Source organism: Camellia sinensis, chromosome 8 (assembly GCF_055761805.1).
Source record: "Camellia sinensis isolate YWXY chromosome 8, ASM5576180v1, whole genome shotgun sequence".
NCBI lineage: Eukaryota > Viridiplantae > Streptophyta > Magnoliopsida > Ericales > Theaceae > Camellia > Camellia sinensis.
In genome coordinates this window covers 58,344,101-58,365,438 of record NC_138968.1, presented here as the reverse complement: position 1 = coordinate 58,365,438, position 21,338 = coordinate 58,344,101, and the positions used below count along the sequence as shown (strand labels likewise).

General features: G+C 36.4%; 1 pseudogene; it reads right to left on the bottom strand.

Moving 5' to 3' along the window:
* Positions 1 to 552: 552 nt before the first annotated feature.
* On the bottom strand, positions 553 to 20,510 carry LOC114275157 (ribulose bisphosphate carboxylase/oxygenase activase 1, chloroplastic-like; annotated as a pseudogene).
* Between the last annotated feature and the right edge of the window lie 828 nt (positions 20,511 to 21,338).

Here is a 21,338-nt window from a genome sequence, read left to right as displayed (position 1 = left end):
ACCCCAATCTGACTAGGCATCTGCAAGCATATATTGGGCCTGGCCAAGTTCTGCTTTGATGGCTTGAATAGATAAAGGGCCACTTCCTATTTGTGAGAGCATGATCCTTACTTCTTGGCCAAGTTAGTCCTTTTATTGTTGTAGTAGAAGTCTTTTCTGCTTGACAACAGCTAATTCTGCCTCAAGCCTTGATTCCTAAAGTACTAATGCTTTGTCTTACTTGGAGATGTTAGAAGAATTTTGATGAGCCAGCTTGAGGGAGTTGAAGATGGTTTGAGCATTAGTTAGGAAATCATTTTTGGCTTGGATTTCCTTTGAGCAACTGTGAACCATTTCCAAGAGAATTGGTCATCCATTGATAATTTTGGCCAGTTGGTTGAGTTGGATTAGGAGAAAGGTTTTGAATGGGAGTTAGGTAGGCCAAGGCTTCATTAGGCTGGTTTAGGGCTATCTCTTCAAGGGGAGTGTTTATGAGATTCAATAAGGAGGTCAAAAGTTGTTAAACCTCAGAGTTAAAATCATGAAGCCTTTGAGAGAGTGGTGAAATATGTTCTAGGCTCTGTTGGAGAACAGCAATTTTATCCCATATGTTTTGAGCTGATATGGTAGGAGCTTGTCGATAGTAAGAAATTGGGTGAGAAACTAGAAATAATTAGTTTAGAAAATGAAGGAAGTATAACAAATGTATTACCTCAATATTGGTAGAGGTGGAAGTAAGTGTTTGAGTGGGTAAAGTTGGTGGTTCTCCAGTTGAAATAGAATGTTGTTTAGTGATGATTGGAGGATCTAGTGAGGCACCAACACTATTAGCTTGAGAGACACTGTTAGCTTGAGAGACAATGGTAGCTGGGTTATCAGTTATGGTTGTGGCATCACCCATAGTTGCATTCTTGGAAGTTGCCTCAGGTTCAATGTTGATAGGATCCTCATTTCTTGAAAATAGGTCAATAGTTAGGACTTCCTCAAGTGGTTGGTTTGACCCTACAGTATAAGGTAAGAAGTAAGTAAGATTGAAAAGGAAAGTAAAGTTGCAGAAATTTAATAATTTGAAATGTACCCACCTTAATTGATTTCGCTCTCAGGTGCAAGAGGCTTAGTTGACTGGTCTTTAGTTAAAGTTTTTTGGACTGTTATGGGATGATTGACCATTTGTGGATGGGTCAAGGTCAATCTTATCTGGTTGCATGGTGGGGTCAGATGTTAATGGATTAGGAGACAGCACTGATGGAAAGTTGATGGGTTTAGTCTCTCCTAGATAGAGGACCTTTACTGGAATTGCTCCAAGTGTAACATCCCTAAGGTTAATGGGGGATGGTTTATAATGAGTAGGTGGAATGGGCTAATTTGGTGTTGGCATGTTGGGTTCAGTCCTACATTGAAGAGGTTGAGGTTGAGTTTGAGCGGTCTTTTTAGGAGATATGGTAGGCTTTATTCATCATCAACATTAGTTGAGATAAGAACTTTCTCATTTTTCTCGACAAAGAACACAAATAGAGTTAAGATATAGTGGAGAAAAGTATTATGGGTTGTAAGAGAGAGTAAATAATAAATGAATAACAAGAAATTGTACTTGGTAGATTTGATCTGAAGGATTTTGGGCTGTTTAGGCAAGTATTTGGCTAAGTGGATTGTCGTATTTACTAAATGAAGGGTTGAAATTTTCTTCAGGTAAGGAAGCAGCAGAGGGCTCTTGCATTTTCTTGGTTTTTGCTTCTCTGGTGGGAGATCTACTGGCCCTCGTTACCTTTTGTTCATGTGCCTGGATAGCTGTGATAGAGTCTCCCATTAGTTTGGGCATAGGAGTAACATTGGGATTGATAGTTAGATCTATTGGAGCTTTGCCTTTGTATTGATCCCTAATTAAGGGCTCAGTGGCAGGCACCATGGGAATTGTTTTGGCTGCAAGATATTATAAGAGTTAGTAATGAAAGGGGTAGGTTGAAATATAGAGGAATTTGATAATTTGAAAGTTAGAAATTTACTTGCAACTTTGAGGCTGGGAGATGGTAGTTCAGGACCTTGGTTGTCAATGAAAGTGTCTTTAATGCAAGTCTCAAGAGGCTTAGAAAGGATGATTGATTGCAGTCATAAGACTCCACCAATGCTCAAAACCTTTAGTAAGGTCAGAGACAAGCTTAAAGAAATAGGTACTAAAAGCCTTGAAGAGTTCTTCATTCTTTGTGAGGATTGATCTGGCTTAGGAAGAGTCTTTAATGCTAGTTCTGGACCCAATTTCTTCATGAATGGTTGGGTGGAAATAAGGGTATGGTATGCATTGAGTAAGTCCAAATTGTATGGACCATTGATAGGAGCAATAAGTTTCAAAACTGCAGCTAGACATCTTAGTGGCGGAAATGAAGCAGCCAACTAAGATATATCTGCAGGTAAGAATGTATTTCCATGTTTCAACTTGTGATTGGATTTGGTTACTGGTCAAATTAGAGGGGTCCATGGAAAGGTATTCTAACCTAGATGAAAAGAAGTGATAGTCCTGCAATGGTCTGAGGAAAAGAGGGTGTCTTCCAAAAGGAAAGTTAAAGAAGGTGGTGAGGTAGTGTGAGAAGTTAAAGGAAGGTTTGTCAACAAAGGTAAGAAAGTACTCTGCATAGGAGTGGTGAATTGGGTTCATAGTGTTTGATTTTGGAGGTTGTACCTCAGGAAAGTAAGCATACAACCAAGCTTGAAAGAGCCAGAATGACCCACCAAAATTAGAGGAGATCTTTTCTCAACAAAAGAAAATAAGCCCCTATAAAGGGTGGCTAAAAGATAAAGGGCAAAGGCCATAGTTTGGCCATCTTGGATGCACAAGGCTAATGGAAGGTATTCTTTGGTGATTTTGTACCTAGGAACACAAAAGAGAAACTGACAAAGCCAGACAAGTTAAAAGGCATCCCTTTCTTTATCATTGACAAGGGTACCTTGTTTGCCTTTATATTTTTTGGTGTACTTAGTATAGCTTACGTCAATGTTTAAGGTGAATGTTACTTTTGGGGGTTTTAATAAGGAACTAATTTGTTGTCCTAAGATTGGAAGCACAATTAAGTAGGCAACATCAAGGATGGTAAGGGAAATCATTCCAAATCCTAGAAGCAAAGAGTTGCAAGATTGAGACCAAAAAAATGCAATAGCAACAATTAGCCATTTATCCAAGTCATATTTCATGGTCGACAGTTGAATTACCTCAATGATGCCTTGATGTTTCCACACATCTACGTCATGAGCTTCAATTGATTTAACCCAACTTTGCCATGAGGAATCTGGTTGTCTCCATGATCTAAGAGGATTCTTGCTGATTTTCCAGTTGGTTTAGTTAAGTTTGGGTTGATTATGGAGCAGATTTTTGCCACTGGCGAGAGGATAGTAAGGGAATGTTTCATCTGTAAAATAGGTTAAAAAGGTAGGGCCTAATGGAGTTTTTTGCTAATGATGGTAGTGCTTGGAAATAAAGTGATCCAGTTTCAAAGGTGAGATGTGTTCTCTAATGGAGTTTGGGAATCAAAGAAGATCTTCATCATGTTCATCTTCTTTGGCAGCCTTGGATTTCTTGGGAGCCATTTGTTTAGGGTTAAGGTGATTGAAGTTCTGGTGTGAGCATTGTGAAGTAAGAAGGAATGAGTTGAAATGAATTAAAGTTGAGAGGTTGAGGCTTTTATAGCTTACATTGGGCCCATTGTTCAGATTTGGTTAAAGTAAATATGTATTTTCTTAAGCCTAGGAAAGGACTTTGTTTAAGTTAAAAACATGGTTATTAATTTAACTTGAACAATGAGGGCATTGCTTACACCCATTTTTGTTAAGATTCATATCGACAAATGGACTAATCAAGTGATGACATGTGGCCAGGTCAAAATGAGGATCCTCTATTAGTCAAAGAGACAGATGGCATGAGAAGAATGGATCAGTTGCATTGAGTGACTCAAAGAATGGAACAGTTATCAAAATGCATCATGGACTTAACAGTTATCAATTAGTTTTGTAATAGGAGTAGTTGCATTGTAATTTACAGTTTGTAACTTGGTGAACTTTGATAGTTATCGTTCAGAAATTATCTTTGGTTTACTTTCTTTCTCTTGTCGATCATACTTTGTTCCAGAGAAGTTCTCATTCCTTTGAGACATGTGAATCAATTACATAATTGGCTGATTATACTTGGTTGATTGTTTGGTTTGAATTGTTGTTTAATTCCTGTTGACTGGGAGTAAACAAAATTTTTACTAACAGTACCAAATCCAAAAGCAGAGGCATACTTTTTTGTCTGTCACTCTTTTTGACGAAGAGACAAATTGCAGTCCTACCGGAATTCCTTGTCATGACACCACGACCAACAAATGCTATATAACCACGACTTCACCATTTGCAATTCTAGCCACACAGACCCCATACCTCCAATATGTGTTTCCTATATTTCTTGCCAGCAAAAACTTACTATCCAAAGGACCCCAATATTGTCAAACATTTTGACAAACACCTATTGTGCATATTCTTATACAATCATTAAAACCAATAACTAATAGCCACACAACATATACACACACACACAAATATCCTCAAGGTTTGTCTAATAATTTTGAAACCCAAGGTATGTTGTGAAGTCGATTCTCCACCATTTTCATTTGTTGTTTCTGTTCATCGGTTCCTCAAGAGACATGATAGACATGACACACATTAAGGATGAGAGAGATGTGAATGAGAGGTTGGTTAGAGATGACAGAGATTGAATCAGCTTCGATGAAAGGTCTCCTCTGGTTTTGTTTCTTTCTTGATCGACGAGAGTGTAACATTTATGTTTTTTATTGTTCTTTGACAAGTTCTTTTGGTTTCAAAGATCAGGCAAACATATAAAAATGTCTCTAGCTGTAACGGCAAATGAGTAAATGACTAACCGCCATTAACAACGTTAGAGAAGTAAGGCTTACAAGGGAGGTTATTGTTATTTCAGAAACCTTGGGGAAGATTTCAGCAATTTCATTAAATCTCAGGGGAGGTCTATATAATTTACATTTCCTTTTTTTTTTTTTTTTTTTTTTCAAATGAGACCAATTAATAACATAGTGGGAAGTGTTTAGGTGTACAACCTTGCATATGATATGCACAATTCACAAAATCACGTAAACTTTTACAAATACAAATTCACGTAAGCTATTCATGAAAGTTTTGAAATTCATAAAATCACATAAAATTTTATAAATTTACCTAAGTCTTCTCACAAAAATATATAACTCAGACCACAAATTACATAACAAAAATGCATACATATAACATGCAATGCACACTTATTTGCATTACTTTTTCTAGAAGTTCGGTGAAAACAATTGCCCCTGCTTGCCCCTCAATAGCTATGAATGTAGTTTGGACCCTGGTTTGATCCCACTTAGTTAACCTTGGACCTTATAAATGATTTTTTTTTTAAAAAATTTAATAAATGGAACCATTAAATGATTGCATACTCATGATTTGTTAGATTCTAATTTCAAATACATATGTTAACAAAGCAAAATGCCAAGAATGAGCCAATATACATTATAACACAAAATTACATGATACTGATTCATGAAGGCAGAGTCACAACATTATTTAAATTCGTCAAATCCTTAGAAGAAAGTACTTCACCCCCCAACCCCCCCCCCCCCCCCCCCCCAACTCCCATCATCACTCCTATCCGTTGGATCAAAGGTCGTCGCGTTTGGATCAGTGCAACCTTCAGGGACTGGCACATTCACTTGTTGGACTGCTTGGCCTGTAGCAGAAACAACAGAAACTTCTAAGGAAAACACTTTGTTCAACTCCTGACCTACCTAAGTTTGTGGAAAACAAAACAGAAAAATACACAGAATATAGTGCTGGTAGTACTTCATTATCTTCAATGGCCCTATGATAATTTTAAATAGCAGTATCAAAAGATGTATTTGTTCCAAGTAAAGTTATCGTGAGTATTAAGTGATGCTATCAAGAAACAATTGTCATGGTTGTTGATTCTTTAAAATCATCAACTGCTTATATTAGCTGAATTGAATGGACTCGTGAATAAGTTATAAACTGATGTGTATTAGACACCAGTTGTTACTCATGTGATTTTCGCTCGAATTAGTACATCGAAATGAATTGGTATTAGAAGGACAAAAATCGGATACGTATTGACTCATATCATATGTATCAAACTATATTTAAATCCAAAACTCCACTAGTTTTGTGCACTTTTTTTTATTTATTTGTGTTTGTAGCATTACTATAAATTTTCAAGTCTTACGCTACAAGCACAGAAAAGAGAAAAATACATATGAATGTACAAGATTTTTCAAAATTTCGAAATTTGTTGGGAGGACTGACTTTTGAAAAATTTTGTCCATTCATATATATTTTGTGTCTGATATTATGTAATCTATTTGTGTGTTCCTAAACTTTGATCACATATGAACCTCTCTTTGGGTGGGGGGGGGGGGGGGGGGGGGGGGGGGGCGGTTGTTATTCAAGCATCTGCATTGGCGTCTCCAAGAGCAGCTCAAGTATTTGTCAGCTAATTGGACTCTCTTGACATTATCTTGCTCTTGGACAAGCATGTTTCCGTACTCAAGCAGCTTCTCCAGAGTCATTTTAGGTTGGTCAAGAGTTGGGGGTCCCTCTTTGGAGTTCACAAGCTTCTTGCCATGATCTCAACCCCAACACCAGATATCCATTTTCGCACCTCATCCTCATAAACTCTTTCCCTCAAGGCACCAAAGAAATCTGTAAAATTCCAACGCAGAAAGTTAAATCATTTTATCAACAAATGATTTGGAGAGGATGAAAAAAAAGCAAAGTCACTCACTCACCAATGGATTGACCGGGGAAGGTGTCAACAAGCTTGACAATATCTTCATGGGGAACATTGTCACTCCGGAAAATACCAGTGCAAACGCCAATAGGATCTTCACGGGTAGGTGCCCAGTAGAACTTCTCCATAGGACCATCACGAATGAGAGGAGCGTACAAGGTTGAGAAGTCATTACCAGTGACTATGATGGCAGCACGTGGATTGTCCTTGTTAGGTTTTTGTTATTGGCAATTCCGTTCGACGAAATTTCTTTTAGTTATAATTTTATTCGTTATTTTATTTCAATGAGGCTATGAGTATTTAGATGCGAATCTAACCTGAATTGTGTCTTACAGAGGAGTTTGTGATGCTAATTTTTTCATGTTTGCCACTGTACTGACTATGTCGGGGATCGAGCTGCCTGGTCAGCTCGCGAGGGTCTAGGGGCAGTGCCCCATGGGAATCCAGGGAAGATGCAATTATTTCAGATGTTTCACTTGCCTGCAAAAGTAGTGGGAGTTGTATTTTTACGCTTTAGCAGTATTTCCTGCGTTCGAGCGTAGATTCTTGTTTTGAAACACATGTTTTAGTCAGTCTGCTCTAGCGGCCATTCCTGCGCTCGAGCAGAAATCACGGCCCTGTTTTCTATAAATCTACGTTTCAGTCAAAATTTAGGATATGACTTTCACATCTGCTATTTGGGATTTAGGGTTTTCATTTAGAACTTTTTTGCTTGTGGGGTGCCACATTGGATATCAAGGTGTTAATTTACATTTCCCCCCTCCAAAAAAAAAAAAAAAAGGTGTTAATTTAAGGATATAATATATATATATATATATAATGATTCAATTTAGATAGGAATCCACTAATTTAGGTATGCATTAATTTAAAATGTTATTAAATAAGGTAATTTTGTGGTAATAAATTAGGGTGTTTAGTTTAATTTATGTTTTAATTATATATATATATATATATGTTTATACTTGTTTTTAAATGTTATTAAATAAAAAATTGGATTAAAAATTAAAAATTAGATTAAAGAAGTTTGATAATTTAATTTTATGGTAATAAATTATAAGGTGTTTAGGTTATTTTACGGTTTAATTTGTTATATATATATATATATAATATGTATTTTTAATTTAAAATATTATTAAATAATAAATTTGGTTAAAAATTTAAAACAAAAGAATTAGATAAATGCAATTTTATGGTAATAAATTAGGGTGTTTAAGTTAATTTATGATTTAATTTGTTAACTATGTAATTAAGCTAGGAAATTATTACATTAGGGGGGGGGACGAATTACACTAATGGTCTTTATAGTTTGAGAGTTGTGTCATTTTAGTCCCTAACTTTTCAATTGTGACATATTTGACCTTGAATTTTGAGTTTTATTTCAAATAAGGACAATTAAAGATACCATTGCTTAATTTCAATGGCAAAATTGTCAATTTGATAAAATATAAGCTAATTTGACAAAAATAAATATCAAAAAAATATTTTTCAATTCTTAAAAAGTATTTCTACCCACTAAAGATAAAATTATGTAAAATCTTATAGATATATTTTTTTTACTAAATTAATTTTTATTATTTATTTGGATGATGATCATGTAATGAGTGGTTGTTTTTATTTTCATTAAATTAGTTTTATTTTTTCAAAAGTCAAATATGGCGACAATTTTGATATCATTATTAAACCAATCTATTAAATCAAAAAATACAAAACTAAAAATATTTCATATATTAAATATATTGATTACACAATAAAATTTTAATAACCACCCAGTATATGATCATTATCCAAAAACATAATAAAAATTAATTTTGCAAAAAAAAAAAAAAATTCTAAAAGATTTTACATAATTTTATCTTTAGTGGGTAGAAGTAATTTTTAAAAATTCAAAATTTTGACATTTATTTTTGTCAAATTAGTTTATATTTTATCCAATTGACAATTTGCTCTTGAAATTAAGCAATGGTATTCTCAATTGTCCTTATTTGAAACAAAATTCAAAATGCAAGGTCAAATGTGTCATAATTGAAAAGTTAGGGATCAAAGTGACATGAATCCCAAACTATAGGGACTATTAGTGTAATTCGCAAAAATAAAAAATAAAAAAATGACATAAACTATGAAATCTTAACAAAATTAGTTTTGCATCGCAGTCCAAAATTATAACGGGGTTCTTTCCCTGTATTTGAAGGGGCAAATTACACTAACAGTGCTTGTAGTTTGGGCTCGTGTCATTTTGTTTACTGACTTTTCAATTGTGACACATTTGACTATGAATTTTGAATCTTGTTTCAAATAAGGACAATTAAAAATACTATTGTTCAATTTTAAGGGCAAATTCGTTAATTTGATAAAATATAAACTAATTTGACAAAAATAAATATCAAAAAAATATTTTTGAATTTTTCAAAATAATTTCTATCCACCAAAAATAAAATTATGTATGATTGATAAATCTTTTAGGCATTTATTTATTTATTTTTACCAAATTAATTTTTATTTTGTCTTTGGATGATGATCATGTAATGAGTCATTGTTAAGCTTTTAATGTGTAATCGATATATTTAATATATAAAATATTTTTAGGTTTGGATTTTTTGATTGAACGGATTGATTTAATAATGATATCAAAGTTGTCGCTATATTTGACATTTGAAAAAATAAAAACTAATTTAATGAAAATAAAAGCGACCACCCATTACATGATCATCATCCAAACACATAATAAAAATTAATTTGGTAAAAAAAATAAAAATAAATAAATATCTAAAAGATTTATCAATTTTATATAATTTTATCTTTAGTGGGTAGAAATAATTTTTACAAATTCAAAAATATTTTTTTGACTTTTATTTTTATCAAATTAGTTTATATTTGATCAAATTGAAGACTTTGCCCTTGAAATTGAGCAATGTTATCTTCAATTGTCCTTATTTGAAACAATATTCAAAATTAAGGGTCAACTATGTCACAATTGAAAAGTCAGGGACCAAAGTGACACAATGCTCAAACTATAGAGACCGTTAGTATAGCGATTCTGATTTAAACCCAACCCATTCATTGTTTTGGAATCGGGTTTTCTTGTCTTAATGGTTATTCATGTCTTCTTTCATCTTATTCTTTATTGAGTTTGGTTATTGGAGTGTCTTGGTTCTGTTTGAAACAGAGTGGTAGTTAGTTTTTCAGAACTGTTGCTGCCCAGATTTTGGCTTGTTCGCTCGAGCGAACTTTCTTGTGCTCCAGCGAACTTTGAGAACTTCCAGTACTTTTGTAAGTGCAAAACTACTGGGAGTATGGCATTCTTAGTTCGAGCGGTCCTTCTTGCGCTCGAACGGTCTTTTCGAACGCTCAGTACTTTTTGCAGGCTTGCAAAAGTACTGGGAGCATAGTGATTTTCGCTCGAGCGGTCTCTCCTTTTGTGTCTAGCCACTCGAGCGGTGTTTTGGTCGCTCGAGTAGTCTGCGCATGTACCAGTCCATAAAATCACATTTTTGAGTCACTTTTTTACATCTCTCTCTCTTTCTAAACATTTCAAAACTTCAGATCTACCCACTCTCTCTCTCTAGTTCTTGAACTTTTGACCCAAATACTCTTGATCCATACATTTCCTTAACTTAGTCTCGTTGATAAAAAAATAGAGCACGTCGAGGGCTTCGTTTTAATCGGAGAAGTTCGCATGTTCGGTATCGTCAAGTTCTACCTATATTTCCTTTGTGTCTTCTTCTTTGAGGTAGGGATTACTTTGACTCTTTCTATGATTCTTAACTTAGTTATTTGTCTTTTAAAAAGGATATTGTGATTTGGGGATTTTTGATAAAAATCTAGCATTTTCGTTTGAACTCAAAAGATGGGTTTTCAAAATGGGTTCTTGAATATGTATATGGGTTTGTAAATGTGGTTGAGTTGTGATGAAATGGTGAATTTTTATCCTTGGTGTTGAATTTTTTAAACAAAGTGGGTTTTGCCCTAAATTGTGAACATTTAATTTTGTAAAGAGAAAATGAAATTGATGTTGTTTTCATGAAATTGGAACGATGATGATGATGGTGGTAGAGTTGGATATGAATTATCACTCATATCTTGAAATAATAGAAAGTATATCTTTATTGGAAATTGAAAAAATTAAAAACACTCGAGATGTTTATTTGTGATTACGTATCAATTTTAAATAACAATTCTAATTAAACAATCAAAGACAAATCAACACAACGATTTAACATGGAAAAACAACAAACTCAAGATGTTTATTTTTGATTATGTATCAATTTTAAATAATAATTCTAATTAAACAATCAAAGACAAATCAACCCAACAATTTAACATGGAAAAATCACAATTGGAGCGCCTCCAATTGTGATAAAAAAAAAACACGGGTAAAAGTTACAAAACAATCCACTAAGAAAACAAAAAGGAATTACACAAATGTAGTCTCGATTACCTAGTGAATCCACGCCCAAATTAAATCGACCCCAATGTGCCTCTTCCATCACCATCTTCACCTCGGAATTGTCTTGCTCAACATTGAATCTACAACGATGATGTCGAATCCACGACGATGAGCCACTCTGGAATCCACCAAAGCTTCAGGCCCAAATTCCACGGAATCCACCAAAGAGCAACTCTATCTTTTTTGAATAAAACAAAATAAACAAACACTTTGATATAATCCACTCAATTCATGATATAAACTCTCACAAATATCAAAGGAAACAAGTAAAGAAGTTCCAGATGAAAACCCTAATACCCAAGAAGAAGATTTGAAAGTCGTATCCTAGAAACTAAATTAATAGCAGATTTATAGCAAACAGAATGACGATCTCCGCTTGAGCGCAGGAATGGCTGCTCGAGCGGTCTGACTAAAACGCATGTTTCAGAACAAGGATCTATGCTCTAGCTCAGCAAAGTTTGCTAAAGCATGAAAATACAACTCGCAGTACTTTTGTAGACGAGTGAAACTTCTGAAAGGATTGCATCTTCGCTCGAGCTCACAAACGACTACTAGACTACTCAAGCAACTTCGACGGCAATTTTGTTTTTTGCTACGAGCAAACATGAAAGAATTAACATCACAAGCTCCTTTGCAAAGAACAATTCGAGTTGGATTCGCATCTAAATACTCATAACCTCACTGAAATAAAAGAACGAATAAAATTACAATTGAAAGGAGTTTTGTCGAACAGGATTGCCAATAACAAAAACCTAACATAAATTATTTATCTGTGTAGAGATATCTGTGTTGGCCTATCAGTGGAGGATAATTATGATTGTTGTATAAATTGCATGAGAATTAGGTGAATTGAAACTAATTTCTCATCCATTTGCATTGTTACATATTTAACACATTGAAAATGTACACTGTTTTGAGAAAAAAATGGTGACTACCTTGGTGAATTTGGGTAGGACTGTAGTTGTGGTATTGTATTGGTCTGTGTGTCCTTGGTGAAAATCCAGAAACCTACGTGGATAGGTGCCGAGCGTTCTGGTTAGCACCGGTAAAAATGGCAATTGGTAGTGCTTGTAGCCTACTTGCAAACACGTCCTAAAGATTCTCAATGTTGTATTCACAGCCCTATTTTCTATTGAAAAAGGAATTGATTGCATGAGTTGTGATATAAGCTTGGCATTGCATGGGTTTTGGAAAGAGACATAGAATGTTTTGGCATGAACATTGCATATACATTCACCTTATCACTCTATAAATATTCATGCACTGTGTTAGAGTGTCTTTACTGGGCTTTGGCTTACCTTATGTGGAAAACCATTTTCAAGTACTAATGATATGCCTCCGCCAAGGCAGTAGCTTAGGAGGACTATAAGCCAAGAGCTTCATTTTTTTTCTATTGTTGTGACGCCCCGATTCTACACTATAGGTTGCAGTCAAGGGAGAGTCACTAATGAGTCCTATGGTCAATAACCAAGTAAGATCCCAGATCGCTGGAGGAGTCAAATTAGCCCCCCTTCTAAGTCCGGCTTTCTTAGGCAGCGCACTACCCTTTTGACAGATCTTAAAAGGTATTGACACAAGGTCTCATGAGCAACGATAAGGTTCATACATATAAATTCATAGAACATAAGTACATAACAACCTCGAATATTCTTAATTCCAAAGGCTTGTTCCATTACATTACATCCCAAAAGGAAAATTTAAATCTTCACATGAGCCTTACAAAATATCAAAAGGGATTTCTAACTTTCCTAAGATGGCCAAAAGTCTTCGAAGGTTTCAGGTTTGTCGTCTCCAGCTATAAGCTCCTCTTCGGCACTTGGCATGACACGCCGTGAGCTTTGAATACCCAGTAAACACACACACACCCCATCCCTTTTTCCCGGTCCAATACACAATCACAAATATAACATCAAATAGTTAAGCATGATACTTAGCCAAATAAACAAAGGGCTACAAGTTAGATGTTAGTAAACTAGAAATTCCCCAAAGAGATTTCGTCCTTCCAACCACAAGAATTGGACACCAGACTATTCGGAACTCCCCCTTTTGCTGCTTTGTTGCAGAACTAACCTCGGATGCCTACCAACGGTTATATACCGCGTAGCGCCAACCGCAGGGCCTCAAAAGGGATAGCGAAAAGAAAAAGTTTTATCTCCTGAATCCGACCTCATCCTTCCAAAAAAAGTTTTATCATCCTGAATGTCCCATCCGGACCCAACCTTATCTCACCATTCAAACAGTCGCAACGAGTCCGAATACGTCCGTTCCATTCCAGGGTTTACGCGACAACTGCTTGCGCAAGACTTTAATTTTCAAATAGGGAACGCATCCCAAAAATCCATATATCACATATTCTCATCTTTTTCATTACTCAAGTGCTCGAAAACCCAATACCCTCCCAATTAGGTTTCCCGTTGAAGTTAAATGTTTTACATCGAGGTTAGTCTAATTGATAAGACAATAATATCCACATAAGCATGCATCCTTAAGACGAGAAAGATAAATATCATAACCATAACACATATAATATCATGCCAAGATATGCTCATAAGTAAGTAGGCAATTTCATGAATTCAAGGGCATAAAGCATCCATGCATAACACAGTTTCCAGAGTCAACATCACATAAAGATTAAAATGAAAGGACTATTTTAGATCTTCCACCGGACTCGGTCTTCCTATAGTTCGTAGAGAATTTGATCTAGTTTCTAGAACATTTTTCGGAAATGGGATTGCGTTTCCAGATTTTAAGTTATTTAGAAAATACTCCAGCGCTGTCCAGAATCTGTCCAGATCCGTCGACCATTACAAAAATTTGATTTTCTTGCAAACCGCTGGATGTTTTTCGATGAAACTAATTTTAGTTGAAAGCTAACATCTTAAGGAAGGTTTTGAAATAAAATAGAGGTCCAGAATAATTTTGTACATTTTTCTAGAATTCCTGGAAGTGGGCTGCAAAAACAGATTCTAAGGTGCTTTGCCCAAAACAAGAAGATTTATGAAAAGGGGGTTCCACCAAGGGAAAGTTTCATTTCTTTTGTGAAGAAAATATGCTAACTATCACATGTTTAACTCAGAAAATTTGTTTGAAAGAGTGCTCTTGAAAAGTTGAGAGATTGGTACAAAAGGAAGATGGTTTTGTGCCAAAATGGGGAAAATACAAGAGAGATGGAATCAATGCTCAACTTTTAGCATTTTTAACAAAAGTAACTCATCAATAACAGATCTGAAAACATTATTTAAAACCCTTAGAAACATGTATTTGAAAAAGGAAAATGAAAGAGAAGGTTGTGTTGTGGCTTACCTACAAAGCTTTGCACAAGAAGCTCTCTTCTTCCTCCTTCTTCTCCTCTAGACTTCTCTTTCTTGCTCTCCTCCCTCTCTCTAACCTAATGTGTGTATGTGGGTGTGGTGTTTGTGCTTTGCCAAGCTAGGGGAGGTTGATATTTATAGACAATTCATGATGTAAAATGTCCTAAAAGACCCTTAGTTGGAAATGGATGGAGATGTTAGAATTTGTTTGAAGTGTTAAAGGAAAAGGGATGGTTTGGGAGGCTTACTCAAGGATTTGGAAAGATTTAGTTAAAATAGAACTAGTTTAGGAATTAGCATCCTAGGTCTAGGGTACTAGGTGGTGTTTCTTTCTAGAATTTCATGATGATATATCTTGAAAGTTGTCTCTTCACGTTTCCCTATGGTGGCTGGCCCTTGGGAAGGGTGATAGGGTTATTATTTTAATCATTTTAGGTATTAGGGGCACAGTTCTCAATGTATGCATATATATATATATATATATATATTTCAATTGATTGATGGTACTAATAGTATTAGGGTACATGTACTATTTTTGGGTAATTCTTAATAAGAAATGAGGGCTTGGAATTAAACTCATGTATTGGAACCTTATTTATGTATTTAATTATGTTCTAATTAGGTTTAGGGCTAATTTAAATACTCATAGCAAATCTTTATTGGTACCAAAGTCATTATTGCTCCAAGATTCAAGGGATTTGTTTGTACTAAAGTATAATGATGACGGCTAGTTATGTCCTCGAGATTTGGGGAGATTTTCCTATTTATTTTGTGTACAAATCTTGGAAATTGTAAAACATAATGTTAAAAAAAGATTTAGGGTACAAGTGTATATATAAATATATGATGGTACTTGTTTGAGGTCAATTTGTGATTTAATAAAAATGTGAGGGCTTGGGCTCAATTAGAATATATATTTCAAGTGAAGAGTTAATAAATTAGTGTTTAGGAAAAATAATTCGGTTTGTATTATCTTGCTTTGAATTTCAAGGTAAATAGTTGAATGAAGACTGTAAAAACCGAAAGTTAGGATTTAGAGCAATTAATCTAAAATTTGAGAGTTAAATAATTAATATTAGAGTGTTATAAATGATTTCTAAGCTTCCAGGGTCGATTAGGGTTTGTATGGGTTCGTACGTGATGCGTTTTCGACTCTAGGGTTTAATTTGCGAGCAATCAACGAATTAAAGGCTTTATTATAGTAACTCAAAATTTTGGGACCTAATAAGGTTTAGAAAAGTTAGGGGTCTCACAACCTATCCCCCTTAAAATAAATTTCGTCCTCGAAATTTCAAACATTCTTCACTTCTCAAATGTTGTGGGCAATTAGCCGGATCATTTTCTTCTCTCAAGTTCTTCTTCCTTTAGGAAATCCATTAGTAGTGTAGCTAGTATCGCTATCCTGGAATGGGAGATGTTGGGCGCTATTGGTGAATTCGACTTGCATCTTGGTGAGTCTATTGAGTTGGCAGCTTTGTTTACTATAGTTGCACTACCTATACATGTGATTCGAGCTATGGAAGCACAGCAGGGTGATTATGAAATGGAAACCCTCTGAGAGAAGATATTTAGCGAAAAGGAGAAGAAAGGCTTGAACGTTTATTCTGACTCTACGGTTAGATGTCTTGATCATCTTTTCATACCAGAGTCTTGTAGAGAGGAGGTACTCTGAGAGTTCCACCATTCGTTCTTTGCGGTACATCCGAGAGGCACAAAGATGTATCATGACCTTAGCTGCCAGTTTTGGTGGAGAGGGATGAAGAGAGACGTGGCCTTGTTTGTTTCGAGGTGCTTTACTCGTCAACAAGTGAAGGCTGAGCATCAGAGACCTGTGGTTTTGTTGTAACCCTTGCCTATAGTCGAGTGAAAGTGGGAGCATATCGCAATGGATTTTGTTGTGGGTCTTTCGACGCCTTGAGTAGGAAATCCATTAGTAGTGTAGCTAGTATCGCCATCTGGGAATGGGAGATGTTGGGTGCTATTGGCGAATTCGACTTGCATCTTGGTGAGTCTGTTGAGTCGGTAGCTTTGTTTACTATAGTTTCACTACCTATACATGTGAGCCAAGTTATGGAAGCATAGCGGGGTGATTATGAAATAGAAACCCTCTGAGAGAAGATATCTAGTGGGAAGGAGGAGAAGGGCTTGAATGTGTATTCTAACTCGAGTGTTAGATATATTGACCATCTTTTCGTGCCGGAGTCTTGTAGAGAGGAGGTACTCCGAGGTTCCACCATTCGTGCCTTGCGGTACGTCCAGGAAGCACAAAGATGTATCACGACCTTAGCCGCCAGTTTTGGCAGAGGGGGATGAAGAGAGACGCGGCCTTGTTTGTTTCGAGGTGCTTTACTTGTCAACAAGTGAAGGCTGAGCATTAGAGACCTGTGGGTTTGTTGTAACCCTTGCCTATAGCCGAGTGAAAGTGGGAGCATATTGCGATGGATTTTGTTGTGGGTCTTCCAAAGACTCAATGGGGTAATGATACTTTATAGGTGATAGTCGATTGGTTAACTAAGTTAGCACACTTTGTACCTATGTGCACGAGTGACTCGATAGATTATCTTGCCGACCTTTATGTTAGGGACATAGTGTGACTTTATGGGGTCTCTGTGACTATTGTTTCGGATAAAGATATGCGTTTCACAGCTCGGTTGTGGCAAAGCCTACAAAATGACTTGGGCACTAGATTGACGTTTAGCAATGCTTATCATCCTCAAACTGACGGGCAGTCAGAGCGTACCATTCTGATCCTAAAAGATATGCTTCGGGGTTGTGCTCTTGACTTTAAGGTGTCATGGGAGAGGCACTTGTCTTTAGTGGAGTTTGCCTACAACAATAGTTTTCAGGCAAGTATTGGCATGGCACCATTTGAGGCCTTATATGGCCGACTGTGTAGATCTTCTATGTGTTAGGCCGATGTGGGTGACGCACCTATGTTAGGTCCGGAGTTAGTCCGAGAAACGACAGAGAAGGTTGCACTTATCCATAAGAGATTGGTTTCGGCTCAGAGTTGTCGGAAGAGTTATGTCGATTGTAGGAGGAGACAATTATTATTTGAGGTAGGAGATCACGTCTTCTTGAAAATATCACCTAGACAAGGTTTGTTGAGTTTGGGAAGAGCGAAAAATTGTCTCCTAGATTTATTGAGCCATTTGAGATCTTAGGGCATATTGGGGAGCTAGCTTATCATTTGGCCTTGCTGCCACAGCTTTCCAGGGTTCATGACATGTTTCGTATTTGTATGCTTCGGAAGTATGAGCCAGATCCTTCACATGTGTTGGATTGGACTGAATTAGAGGTAAATGAGCATGTCTCATATGAGGAGAGACCAGTTAGATTCCTAGATACACGGGACTAAGTCTTGTGTGGCAAGACAATTCCTTTGGTAAAGGTGTTGTGGAGACACCTTGGTGTTAAGGAGGCAATGTGGGAGTGTGAGGCGGAAGTCCATAAGAAGTATCCAGACTTTTTTGTTGATGTTTGAAACTTGTAAAGAAGATCTTGTTATGTTAATCAAATGTAAACATTGTGTATGTTTTGAAAATGTGAATTGTATATTCAATACTGAGAACCTTGTTTATCATTGTTATGAGAATGAATGATCGGTGGATGGGTCATGGTTATGAGGATTGTGGGATCTTTGTTATATTCATTTAAATACAGTGGTTGTTGCATTGATTTTAAAATTTCGAGGTCAAAATTCCTTAAAGGGGGAGGTTATAGCGATTCTGGTTTAAACCCGACACGTTATTGTTTTGGATTTGGGTTTTCTTGTCTTGATGGTTATTCATGTCTTTATTTCATCTTATTTCCTGTTGAGTTTGGTTATTGGAGTGTCTTGGTTGTGTTTGAAGCAGGCTAGGAGTATGGCATTCTTAGCTCGAGTGGTCCTTCTTGCACTAGAGTGGTCTTTTGGAACTCTCAGTAATTTTGTAGGCCTGCAAAAGTACTGGGAGGGTAGTGATCTTCGCTCAAGCAGTCTCTCCTTTTGTGTCTGGTCGCTCGAGCGGTCTATGCGTGTATCAGTTCGTAAAATCATCTTTTTGAGTCACTTTTTCACATCTCTCTTTAAACATTTGAAAACTTCAGATCAACATTGCCTCTCTCTAGTTCTTGAACTTTTGACCCAAATACTCTTGATCCATACATTTCCTCACTCTAGTCCCTTTGATAAAAAGATAAAACACGTTGACGGCTTCGTTTTAATCGGAGAAGTTCGCGCTTTCGGTACCGTCAAGTTTTATCCATATTTCCTTTGTGTCTTCTTCTTTGACGTAGAGATTACTTTGACTCTTTTTATGATTCTTAACTTGGTTATTTGTCTTTTAAAAGGATATTGTGATTTTTGATAAAAATCTAAGGTTTTAGTTTGAAATCAAAAGAGGGATTTTCAAAATGGGTTCTTGAATATGTATATGGGTTTGTAAATGTAGTTGAGTTGTGATGAAATGGTGGATTTTTATTCTTGGATTTGATTTTTTTTAAAGAAAGGGAATTTTGCCCTAAATTGTGAACATTTTATTTTGTGAAGAGAAAATGAAATTGATGTTGTTTTCCTGAAATTTTAATGATGATGATGGTGGTGGAGTTGGATATGAATTATCACTCCTATCTTGAAAGGTTGGAAAGTATATATTTATTGGAAATTACTTATGTGTTTAGAGACATTTGTGTTGGGCTATCGGTGGAGGATAACTATGATGGTTGTAGAAATAGCATGAGAATTAGGTGAATTAAAACTAATTTCATACCTATTTGCATTGAGCATTGTTATATATTTAACACATTGAAAATGTACACTGTTTTGAGAAAAATGGGTGAATACCTTAGTGAATCTGGGTAGGAGTGTAATTGTGTGTGTCCGTGGTGAAAGTCTAGAAACCCACGCAGATAGGTTCCGAGCTTTCCGGTTAGCACGAGTAAAAATGGCAATTGGTAGTGCTGGTAGCCTACCTACAGGCACGTCCTAGAGATTCCTATTGTTGTATCCACTGCCTTGCTTTCTATTGAAAAAGGAATTAATTGCATGAGTTGTGATATAAGCTTGGCATTGCATGGGTTTTGGAAAGAGACATAGAATGTTTTGGCACGAGCATTGCATATGCATTCACCTTATAACTCTGTTAATATTCATGCACTGTGTTAGAGTATCTTTATTGGGCTTTGGCTTATCCTATGTGGAAAACTATGGCGAATGTGGTTTGGAAATACTCCAGAATTTAGTCAGACGTCCCTGATCCTCTGATTGCTACTTGAAAAAGGGATGAACACTCCTCCGACAGACAAGTTAGTATTCTCTCTAGTTTACTTCTATTTCCAGTTATTTCGTATCTTCTCACCTCCTCCCATTTGGCTGACGTTCCTCCATTTTTATATTACATTTGGGCCCAAGGGTCGGGCCCACTCTTAATCTTGCACATGGTTACTTACTCGGCCTTCCAATTGTGTGTTGGTTATTATTTGGCTCCTTATATGGCTGATTCATACATTCAGTTCATGAGCCCCTGGTCAGGGATGAATTGTCTTTGGCCAGATGTCGATCAAATGTCTTGGCCTTCCTGATTGATTTTATTCGGCCTCCACAATTGCCTCATGAACATCCGACTAACTAACACCAATTAGTCAGCATGTTTGGTTTTACGTATAGAAAGTCAAAAATTGGCGCTCGCACTCCTTCCAATACCGAAGCGTCAGAATGAACACGGTTTAGAAATTATTATAACTTCCTGCTCCTTCGTACACATTGCTCATTTAATGTGATATGAAACCGTGTTCTCCCTTCGAATATTTTTTGAATATGCAAGGTTTTTTGGCTGTCTCACAGTATCACTCCTTCACGACCTCTGCGATTTCCACCTACTTCCATTGTCCTTCTCTCTCTAACCTGTATGTTCTTCTCTTCTTTGCATTTCTTCTTCATTCTAACTCCCATTTTCTTGTTCATTTTTAGTTAGCATATTTTCTATTTCGATTTGAATGGCGAAACATTTGAAAGCTCTCCTTTCTACGGACCATGTTTTCGCCTTTCGACGCCATTTTTCAATTCCAGATGACGTCCATCTGTCACTCGTGGCAAACAACATAGTTGACATGGAGATGACTGATGCAAGTACGATAATCTTTTCCCTCCTGTAAATCGCTTAGGGTGGAGTCCGTTTTCCCTTTCACGCATTTTTTAGGGTCGTTCTTCGCTATTGGGGTCTACTTCCTTCACTGCCAAACGTAAATTTTAACTGAATCATAATGAGCGTAGTAGAATTAAATCGCCGACTTAGGATTAATCTAGGAATCCCCGCTATTCGGCATTGTTATGCCTTGGCAAAATCTTCTAGTCGGTAGGGACGCTATTTTCTCAGGGCCGAGGACACTGATCACCATTTGGTGACTATGCTTGCCAGCTCTGGTAAGCGTGTTGATGACGTCATGGTTGTTGTCCGAGGCAACTGGAAATTCGGCAAAGGCAAAGATCGCCTGGATCCTGTGCCTAGACAAAAAGGCGAACCAGGTGGCCATACAGTCCTATTTCTTTGCGCATTTCTTATACATTTATTTCACTTAGATTCCATGTACTTATCGTTTCGTTTGTGCAGGTAACGATTTGAAGAAAACACTCACTTCGGCTGACGACGCTGTGCTTGAGCAAGTCAAAACTGCGCTCAAATTCTTGGTCATCCAAACCTCCAAAAGGAGGGGCAAGCCACCCACAGGCTATTGTGATACAACCTAACGTTCTCTACTTTTTCGGTTGCAGATCATATCCCGATTCCAAGGG